We start from the raw sequence: 9906 nt of genomic DNA on the forward strand, positions 1-9906 counted from the left end.
GGGGCGAAGTCCCCGGAAGGGTGGGGGGGATCTCTGGGGCGGGGCGGATCGGGGGGGATTTTTGGGGCGAAGTCCCCGGAAGGGTGGGGGGGATCTCTGGGGCGGGGCGGATCGGGGTAGATTTTGGGGGCGAAGTCCCCGGAAGAGTGGGGGGATATCTGGGGCGGGGCCCCCCGGAAGGGTGGGGGGATCTCGGGGCGGGACCCACGGAAGGGTGGGGGGATGGGGGCGGATCTCTGGGGTGGGGCCCCCCAGAAGGGTGGGGGATCTTTGGGGCAAAGTCCCTGGAAGGGTGGGGGGATGTCTGAGGCAGGGCCCCCCAGAAGGGTGGGGGGATGTCTGGGGCTGGAGAGACCAAGCCAGGGCAGCATGGAACCCTGCAACACTATGTTGTGTAACTTGTTACATGACACACGTGAGAGTTGCTCACCCTCGCCCGGCCTGAGGCCCATTGGTCCAAACGGTAAATCCTGGATAAAATGGAAACCACTTTGGCCCAGGACTGTCCGGGCAAAGCCACAGGGCTGAGGACACGGATCTCCCGGCCTGCTGTTCTTAGGGGCCCGCCTCAGCAACGGGATTTGGGGCCCCAGACCCAGCAGCACCATCACTTCCTGCCTCCCGCTGCCCTGGGGCTCTTCCTCTGCTGGGGAGCCAAGCAGGAGTGAAGCGGGGGGAGGACGGGCAGGCAAGGAGGAATAAAATAACAACGAACGATTGTTCACTATTTGGGCAAGTCATTGAAATCCCCCCCCCCCCCCCAAAAACCTGCCTGTATTGTCATTTCTGGCTCCTGCATATTTCTGTAGTTCTCAAAAGTGTACAAAACAGAGAGATTTCAAATTACCAGTGACCCTTTTTATTAAGGAAAAGTCATCATAAAAACGTTAACATTACTTACCCAGGATTAATATTCAAAGAACCTGGCTAAAGATTCTGCCTGGGGCAGGGGAACCGTCTTCCTCTGAGTACATTCAAAAGGAGCAACCAAATTTCTAAATACCTAACCTATTTGTGGTGCTTCTCTTGTGTACATAGTGTGAAAACTTTTCCATTACAAGGACAGTCCATATGTTAACGGTACCACAATTCCGTAGGAAGAGGAGTCACGTTTTTCCAGTAATGTCAATTCAAAGTCTAGCTGCTAACAACAGAAAATTGTTTGCAGTGTTGTTGTAGCTGTGTTGGTCCCAAGATAAGAGAGAGACGAGGTGAGTGGGGTAATATCATTTCTTGGACCAACTTCTCTTGGCGAAAGGGACACCCTTTTGGGTTCCAGCAAGCTCTTCTTCTGCTGTGTAAGCTCAAAAGCTTGTCTCTTTTACCAACAGAATTTGGTCCGATATTACCTCACCCATCTTGTCTCTAACAATAGTAAAGAAATTACTTTGTTGTTCTGTTTAAAATGTAGATCCTTTCATGGAGCATGAAGTAAGCAGGTTAGGGGATCTCTAGGAAATTTGTTACACAATGAATCTCTTCAATGATTTACTCCCCAAACTCTCTCATTCCTGGACACAACCTCCACATGTTCAGGTGTGTTCCCTTTTCCCTCCAACAGAACACCCCTAGTTACAAAAATATGATGGCTCTTAACTGAAGGGAAGTGCCATCTGTACGGTAATTAATAAAAATGTTCTTGATGAGCTACATTCAAATTACTTTTGAAATCATTTGAATATGACAGTTGATTAGTTAAAATAATATTTGGGTATTATAAATATAATGACTGCACTGAAGTATAGGAAGCTTTGCAAGGTGGTTGAGCTTGTAACGATATCTTTGCATATCAAGATCTTTGCAGCTAATGCAAATCTTTATTGAGAAATAATTGGAAAATTTGATACAGAAAGAGAGAGCTTTTTGTTTCTTGGATGTTCACTGTTCATTTTCCAGCTCCGTTTTATAGTCCATGTACAAGGTATTCCTCAGTATGTGTGAATTGGGTTTTTCCATCATATTTAATTACATGCCATTGAGTGCTTGTGTGATACTCTATTCCCGATCTTAACGTAAGTTCTCCCCTTCCTCCCACCAGAATGGATGCCTTCCCTCTACCCCATCTCTCCATTTTTGAAGGGAACAGAGGGTCCTGTGGCACCTTTAAGACTAACTACGGTAACTGTTAGTCTTAAAGGTGCCACAGGACCCTCTGTTGCTTTTTACAGATTCAGACTAACACGGCTACCCCTCTGACTTTTGAAGGGATACTTTGACAGGACATCCATCCTAAGAATGAGATACCACTAAGGGAAGCATTGCAATTATATTGAAGTGAGTCTTTTCCTACTTAGCACTCACCCTAATAAAAAAGTCTTAACCATTTTGCATCTTCTCCATTATCATTCTCCTTAAATGTTTGATTTCATCCAGCATACACCTGGGATCACTATCGCTGCACACACGGCAGAAGACTACGGCGTCTCCAAGTGCTGAAAAGCATCGTACGCAGCGCTGCAAAATGCAGTGAAATCTATTCTGTAAGAAGAAGCAGGGGTTCTGAGGAGCATGCCTGTTGTACAGCTGCCATGAAGATATCTGCGTTGGGCAATTCTGGCTCCAATGATTGGAAGAAACATCTTGCAACTGCAAAACATAGCAGCGGTGCAGCTTCAGGAATTGCAGAGCAGAACGTAAATTCCTCTTTTACTCCAGAGAAACAGTCATTCAGCGAACAGGTTACTATTGCTGAATTAACGTTTTGCCAAGCAATTCCCGTTCGCTTTGCTGATCCTTGCACCAAGCTGGTAAAGGTCGTGTTCTCAGACTCTGCCATTTGCATGAGAGTTTTCATGTGGACGAACAAAAGCAACCTGTGTCACCAAAGAACTGTCAGCGTATGATCTCACAAAGTCAGCTGTGAACCATGTGTGACGAACTGGGACTGTTCTTGCTGGGGTGTGGGAATGCTGACAGGGGAGTGTGACTNTGTGACGAACTGGGACTGTTCTTGCTGGGGTGTGGGAATGCTGACAGGGGAGTGTGACTAGGATGGTCTGCATCGGAGGATGGGAGTCGGCCCGAGGGAACATACCTGAGCTTGTAACATGAGAACCCAGGAGGGGGTTGGAGGTCAGGTGACTCCGGGGCCCGGGAAACTGAACAAAGGCTGTGGGAGGGGTCGCTGAAAGCAGAGTGCTGGAAGCAGGCTGGAGAGATGGCTGGGAGGCAGAGATGGCTCTGACCCCCCAAGGGGGGTGGGCTGGCATGCCCTGGGACCCCAAGCTGGACCTAACTGAGGGGGGCCCTGTTGTCTGTGCCTGCAAGACCTGTCTTGGACTGTATTCCTGTCATCCAAATAAACCTTCTGCTTTACTGGCTGGCTGAGAGTCATGGTGAATCGCAGGAAGCCGGGGGTGCAGGGCCCTGAGTCCCCCAATACTCCGTGACACCATGGCAGGTCAGGACCCTCACCCTAATAAGGGGGGGAAGTACTGATGCCAATAACGAGGTTTTCATCATGAGCCGGTATTTTGATCAGGTTGCTAGACGTGTTAAAAATGACCTCCTGGCAATGCAATATTCCAAATGCAGAGACCCTGTGTTCACCACTGAACTCTGTTTTCATGGGGTACAATCTTCCATGGGCAAATACCATTGGAATCTTTTCTGACTCAGCAAATCAGATGGTTGGCAAGAACAATACTGTTGTAAACAGAGTAAAGTAAAAACCTCACTTGGCATCTGAAGAAGTGAGGTTCTTACCCACGAAAGCTTATGCTCCCAATACTTCTGTGAGTCTTAAAGGTGCCGCAGGACCCTGTTGATTGCTAAAGCTGCTGTCGCAGCCACTCCCAAACCAATGGAAGGCATGTTAGTTGGTATCTTCTAACTAGTTGGTATCTTCTAAGGGTGGCGAGTGCCAAGGCCCTGATGTGCTGCCGGGGCGCGTCCGAGGGCTGCAGGCAGCGCTGGAGCCGACGGGGCTGCCGAAGGATGAGTCGGAGCCGGCCCCGCACCAGCGGGCTGAGCGGGGAGTTGTCCCGGGAGAAGTTTCCCTGGACGCCCAAGCCCGTAACCTCCCTCCCTGCGGCGCCGCCAGCACGGATGCCCTCGGGCTCCCAGCTTTCTGCCGGCCGGAGTGGAGCCTGCAGGGAAACTCCTCCTGGGACAACTCCCCGTTCAGCCTGCTGGTGCGGGGCCAGCTCCGACTCATCCTTCGGCAGCTCCAGCGCTGCCTGCAGCCCTCGGACGCTCCCCGGCGCGGCTTCAGGGCCGAGCCCTCACAAAGGAGGCTGCCTGTTGGAGGGGAGAATGGGGGGGGTTTCCTCCCCTCCCCTCCAGCTGCCGCATCGCGCCTGCCAAGGCAGCGAGCGGGACAAGGGAGCTTCCCGCAGGAGGGAGGGAGATTCCGGGAGTGGCGGACCCTGCAGCCCCTGGGGCCAGGTGCAGTCCCCAGCTAGAGCGGGAGGGGTTGCACCAGTGACTTCAGGTGGGGTCGGGGCTTCCACTCCCTGGTACCCCACACAAGTCAAGAGCAACTCTCCCCTCCCCCCTTCAGTGAAGCAAGGGCAGGGGGTAAATTTAAAACGGGATCCTGCCACATCTTGTGCGGTGTGGGACCAACCCTCTGCCCCTCCGCTGTCTGGACAGAGAACATGGTGGGGGCAGTTAGGGTGGGGGGTCTCAGGAGGGGGTAGTCAGGGGACAAGGAGCAGGGAGGCTTAGATGGGGGTGGGGTCCTGGGGGGCAGTTAGGGTGGGGGGGTCTCAGGAGGAGGCAGTCAGGGGACAAGGAGCAGGGAGGCTTAGATGGGGGGTGGGGTCCTGGGGGGCAGTTAGGGTGGGGGTCTCAGGAGGGGGCAGTCAGGGGACAAGGAGCGCGGGGGGGGGGGTCTGGGGGGGGGGGTTGGGGGGGGGGAAGGGGGGGGGGGGGGAGGGGGGGGGGGCTAGGGCAGGGTTCCCCCCGTCCTCGTTTTTGATTGTTGAAATATGGTAACCCTAGTTTTAAGGGCAGAGAGAAAACACGGGATTGCGCTGCTTCATTTGCCTTTGGTCTCCTGGCTCCTGGCGTCGCCTGCGGGGTCTGAAAACAGAGAAGTGAGCATTTATGGTGGCCACAGCTTAACAGAACTAGTGATTTTGCGTGCATCCGTTTGTGGGGGCCCAACCTGGGATATCTGAAAGGGAGACAGTTCAGAAAATCCAGCCACCTTTAGGTTGCCTTTGGTTGACCACCCAGAAATGAAGGCATCCCCAAATCACCGCTCACTTCTGAGAAAGAGCTGGGAGAGTGAAAGGAAGAGCGAGAGAGATGCTCCGAGGGCAGACAGAGGAACTGCAGCTCCTAATCCCGGTTGGTTCTCATTTCTCTGGGCCGTGCTACTTTCTTCTTACTGACTGGGGCACAAGTCTGTACCAAACTCCATCACCTCAAGTCCAACTCCAGGTGCTTATGATTTTTCTTTCCCTTGCAACTGATACCAACATGATGGCAGGTGTGGTAGCAGGCGGTCTGGGTCCTGCTTGCTGTGTGACCCCGAGCAAATCCACTGGACAATTTGATCCTAAGTGGCCTTTGATTTGGAGAGCCTCCGTTTTTGATGACCACCTTATGACATCTTGGTCCTGATCTGCAGAGGGGAGGACCTTCTATTGGGAGCTGCAGGTGCACCCGAGGAGGGACACCCTAAAAAAATCAGACCCCAAAATCAGAGGCCACTTGAAAATGCTGCCCTCACCTTCTCCCTGCCTCAGGTACCTTAGCTGTACATTAGAGAGACTGACAGTGGCTCACTTTGGTGAGAGAGCCAGGGCCGGACACTGCTATAAAAATGCCAAGAAGGATGTGACCATCACCAGGAAGAGTTTTTAAGGATTGAGAAGATCTGTCCTGTCCAAGGGCCGTACCTTATGTCCTGGATACACACAAACATAAACACAGCTCTTTGTTATGGGTATGTATTGTTTTGTGCTTACAATGAGGAACCTGAGAGGCCTTAAAAGGAGGGAGGGTTGTTTTCCATGGGCTAGAGCAGGAAAGTGGGTTCTATTCGGAGGTCTGGACTCTTGGGTTCTATTCGGAGGTCTGTTACTGACTCACTGTATCACCTTGGGCAAGTCACTTTGCTGCGTTGTGCCTCGGTTTCCCCATTTGAATTGCAGCAGGTTCTGAACATTCCCCAAAGTTCCAGAACGGCCGGAGATTGGCTTTTCAGTCCATTCAGTAACGACGGGTCAGCCACAAAGCGAGGAGCAGCTTCCAGACCCAAATGTCCCTGCAATTCCGACGCTTTGGTGCTGTCTGACCTCCACCAATGACCTTGATGGGCCAAGCGCCCAATGCATCTCACTTTGCGTGTTACAGGGTCTGAATAGGAGAAAGAGGAAATAGAGGGGGAAAAAAAACAGTGGGAGTGGAGCGGTGGCTGCAGATTGGCTGGGGGCCAGAAGCATGTAAGTGGTGCCAGCAGCCCAGGGAGGTGTCCTGTGTATAGCGCTGATTGTCTTCAGCTGTTGAAATGAGGAACCTGTGCAAGGAACAGCTCTGGCCACAACAGCAGCTTTTAGTCATGAGGGGCACTGGGGAAGTGATGTCGGTAAAACACCTGGGGGGAAAGTTGCCAGGCTGGGCTCACTGGTTAGCTACAGGCTGCAGCCGGCTTTGCTGGCAACGCCCTGCAGCTTCCGCAGTCACGGAGCACCCCAGAAAGAACCCCAGGGGACAGGCCCCCAAAAGAACTCAGGGCCGGGCTCCCCGGGGCTCAGCGCCCGCACTCGGGGCCGGGCTCCCCGGGGCTCAGCGCCCGCACTCGGGGCCGGGCTCCCCGGGGCTCAGCGCCCGCAGTGGGACAGGAANTCAGCGCCCGCACTCGGGGCCGGGCTCCCCGGGGCTCAGCGCCCGCAGTGGGACAGGAAGCTGAGCTCCCCTTAGGCTGCGGAATAAGGCCTGCCCTGCTTGCAGGGGCGTGGGGGGGAAGGGGAGCAAGGCAGGGCCGGGCCGGGAGAGTCGGGGTGGCGCTGTAAGGCCGCTCCACTGCAGTCCTTACTGCTAATCCCTTTGGCGGAGCAACAAGCCATTACTGGCAGCTTTGTAATGTTTACATGGGTGTTTGCCAGCAGGCCTGATCAATGAATCACACGGAAACCGGGCAAACCCGGGGCCGGATCCTCAGCTGGCGTAGGTCGCAGTAACATTGACTTCACTGTAGCAGAGCTGAGTGACGCCAGCTGAGGGTCTCGCCCCGTGTGTGGAGAAGCCACAGCTGCCCGCAGCGTCTGCCAGAGGCATTGCCCGATGGCTGGAGTACCGAGCCAGTGTCACGCATGCCCTTTGTCCGGGGCTCTCCTACTCCTCCGTGTCCCCTTTTAAAAGGACAGTCGAGATGGAAACAGCAACATTATTTAATAAGCCCCCGCCCTCCCTTGCCCTGCTCAGCGCAGGCTTGTCCTGGCTAAACAGAGCATCCCCCTCTTCGCTGGCTCTCCCAGGGTCTAGCACCCAGCTTGGAAATCTACACGATGTTCAACCCCAGGCTTCCTCGCTCTGCTTAATCCCACTGCTCTCTCCTTGCTGTTTAGCCCTGCAGATGCAGGAAGGTGGCTCTCACCTCCCCTTTAACCATCAGCCAACAACAAATTCTTTTAGGACGGGTTTCGCAAAGTACCTGAGTCTCATCAACTCCCTTCAATGCTTCTCAAGGCTCAAGCCATGTCCACACTAGCAGGGTTTTGCTGGCGTGGCTATACCAGCATACCATGATACCACCAAAGTACCCCAATGTGGATGCAGCTTATACCAGCAAAGCTGAGTTTTTGCTGGCATAGCTTATTCCACCCCACCCCACTCCAAGTGAAACAAGCTAGACCAGTAAAAGCACAGTTTTGCCAGAGTAGGTGTGTCTACACCAGGTACTTCTGCTGGCTCACCGTTCGGGGTGGAGATCACCCCGACATAGCTATGCTGGCAGAATACTGTCATAGAGACATGCTCTCAGATCTAATCTTTCCCCATAAGTTGGTCCCTTCAGTCCCTTTGCTGAGTTTCTCTGAACTTCCTCTAATATTTTGCATGCATGTTGCTTCTTTTATCCAAGGACGAGAGCTGATCAGAAAATATGGGGTGTGTTTGGTTGGTGGGTTTTATTCCCTGTGGAATTTTTCAAACTTTTTTGTTGAAAAATACTTGAAAACCAAAACTGGGGGGATTTTTTGGCAACTGAACATGGAACATATTCAGTCGAAAACTGCCCCAAACTGAAAATATTCAGCCAAACCCTTTGAAAACCGAATCATTTCCAGCTGAAAACTGCCAACGTATTTCAGCGTCCCAGCAAATCATCAAGTTTTTGTCGAGGAAAACTGATCCTGCCTGGGAAAATTTGTGTTGAGTCAAAGACCCAATTTTCCAGCAAAGAAAAGGTTTGACTGAAAATGTTCAACCAGCCCTGCTGAGGAGCTCAAAACATTTTAAAGATAGGGAAACTGAGGCCTGAGGTCACGCAATGAGCTGCCTTGTCTACATCGGAAAAGGACCAGCAAACCTTTCTAGTGCAGACACAGCTTTTATACTGACCAAAAAGTGCTCGAGCTGTTGTAGCGTACACAGCGAAATAAGCGTTATTGGCACAGTATTGGACCAGGAATAGTGCTTAGCATAGACCTGGCCTTGGTAGCAGAATTTGGGTAAGAACCCAGGTCTCACCCTGCTGCTGCAGTCACTCGTACCTGGCCACCCTTGGCTAGGGTGACCAGATGTCCCGATTTTATAGGGACAGTCCTGATTTTGGGGTCTTTTTCTTATCTAGGCTCCTATTACCTCCCCTCCCCACCCCACGTCCCTGATTGTTCACATTTGCTCTCTGGTCACCCTATGCTGGGCACATACTGGGATATTGATGTGTCCAGAAACGCACCCCATGGCTCATCAGTGCTGTGTGGAGGGGGGCTGTCACTCATCCCCCTCTTCATTCAGCCCTTTGTAAAGGAAGTTCACCTGGAGGGTGGCTCAGGAGGGCCCTGCGCAGGGTGTCGGTGCTACACCCAGATCAGGGATGGTTTTAAACCTGGCGTTCGATTAAACTTAGTACCCAAAAAGCCCCATTGCTGCCATGTGTCCTTTCAAAGCACCACACACCCCTGCTGCTGCAGCCAGCGCGGTCTCCTGGCCCCCTCAGCCGACCTTCAGTCCTTCAAGGGACAGGGCACAGGAACAATTTGTACAGCGGGGGTGCTGAGAGCCATTGAACCAAACTGTAACCCCTGCATATGATGGAAACCACTTCAAGCCAGCAGGTGTGGCCGCACCCACAGCACCCCTGGTCCTAGCACCTCTGGGCACAGCTGAATCTAACTTCGCTCTTCCCTCATTTGCACTGCATTTGCGTCTGGTGGCAGGGCGTGACATGCTTCGTGAAAAAGCAACTCGCTTTTAGGGTCAGGTGCCAGGACAAAAATCCACCTGAAGTGAACCAGGAAAGTGAAGCAAACCAGGAAACCATGTTGCTAAAGCAAACAGAGGGTGCGGGCTCCCTGCAGGCGACTACCAGCACAGAGCAGACAGACTCCTGTTCCTAGGCCGTGCAGGCAGGACATGCCGCAGATGCGCTGAGATGGGTTGGCAAGGTTCATGGGGGCTGGTTTTGCTCCTGGGCTTTCTGCTGCACTCTGGGTGGATCCTGCAAGCGAACACTGCTGGTAAGGGCTAAGCTGGACTCATGTCTGTGTTACCTGTTTTATCTCAGCGGGCCAGGGGGGAAGGGGGTGGTTACGATATTGAGTAATTTGTATTGTGGTGTTCAGTGAGCACCTTAATTCTGCACATTCCAGAGGGGTTGTTTTCTGCCCTGATCTCCGATGTGAACATTGTTAGAGAGCTTATTCCTTCACTTTCACACTTCCCTGGTCCTCCTTGCATGAACAGAGAGCAACAATACCCGAAGTCTGAAGGTGCAAACAATTCAATGTT

This window comes from Trachemys scripta, chromosome 9, assembly GCF_013100865.1.
Source record: "Trachemys scripta elegans isolate TJP31775 chromosome 9, CAS_Tse_1.0, whole genome shotgun sequence".
In the NCBI taxonomy this organism is placed as follows: Eukaryota; Metazoa; Chordata; order Testudines; family Emydidae; genus Trachemys; species Trachemys scripta.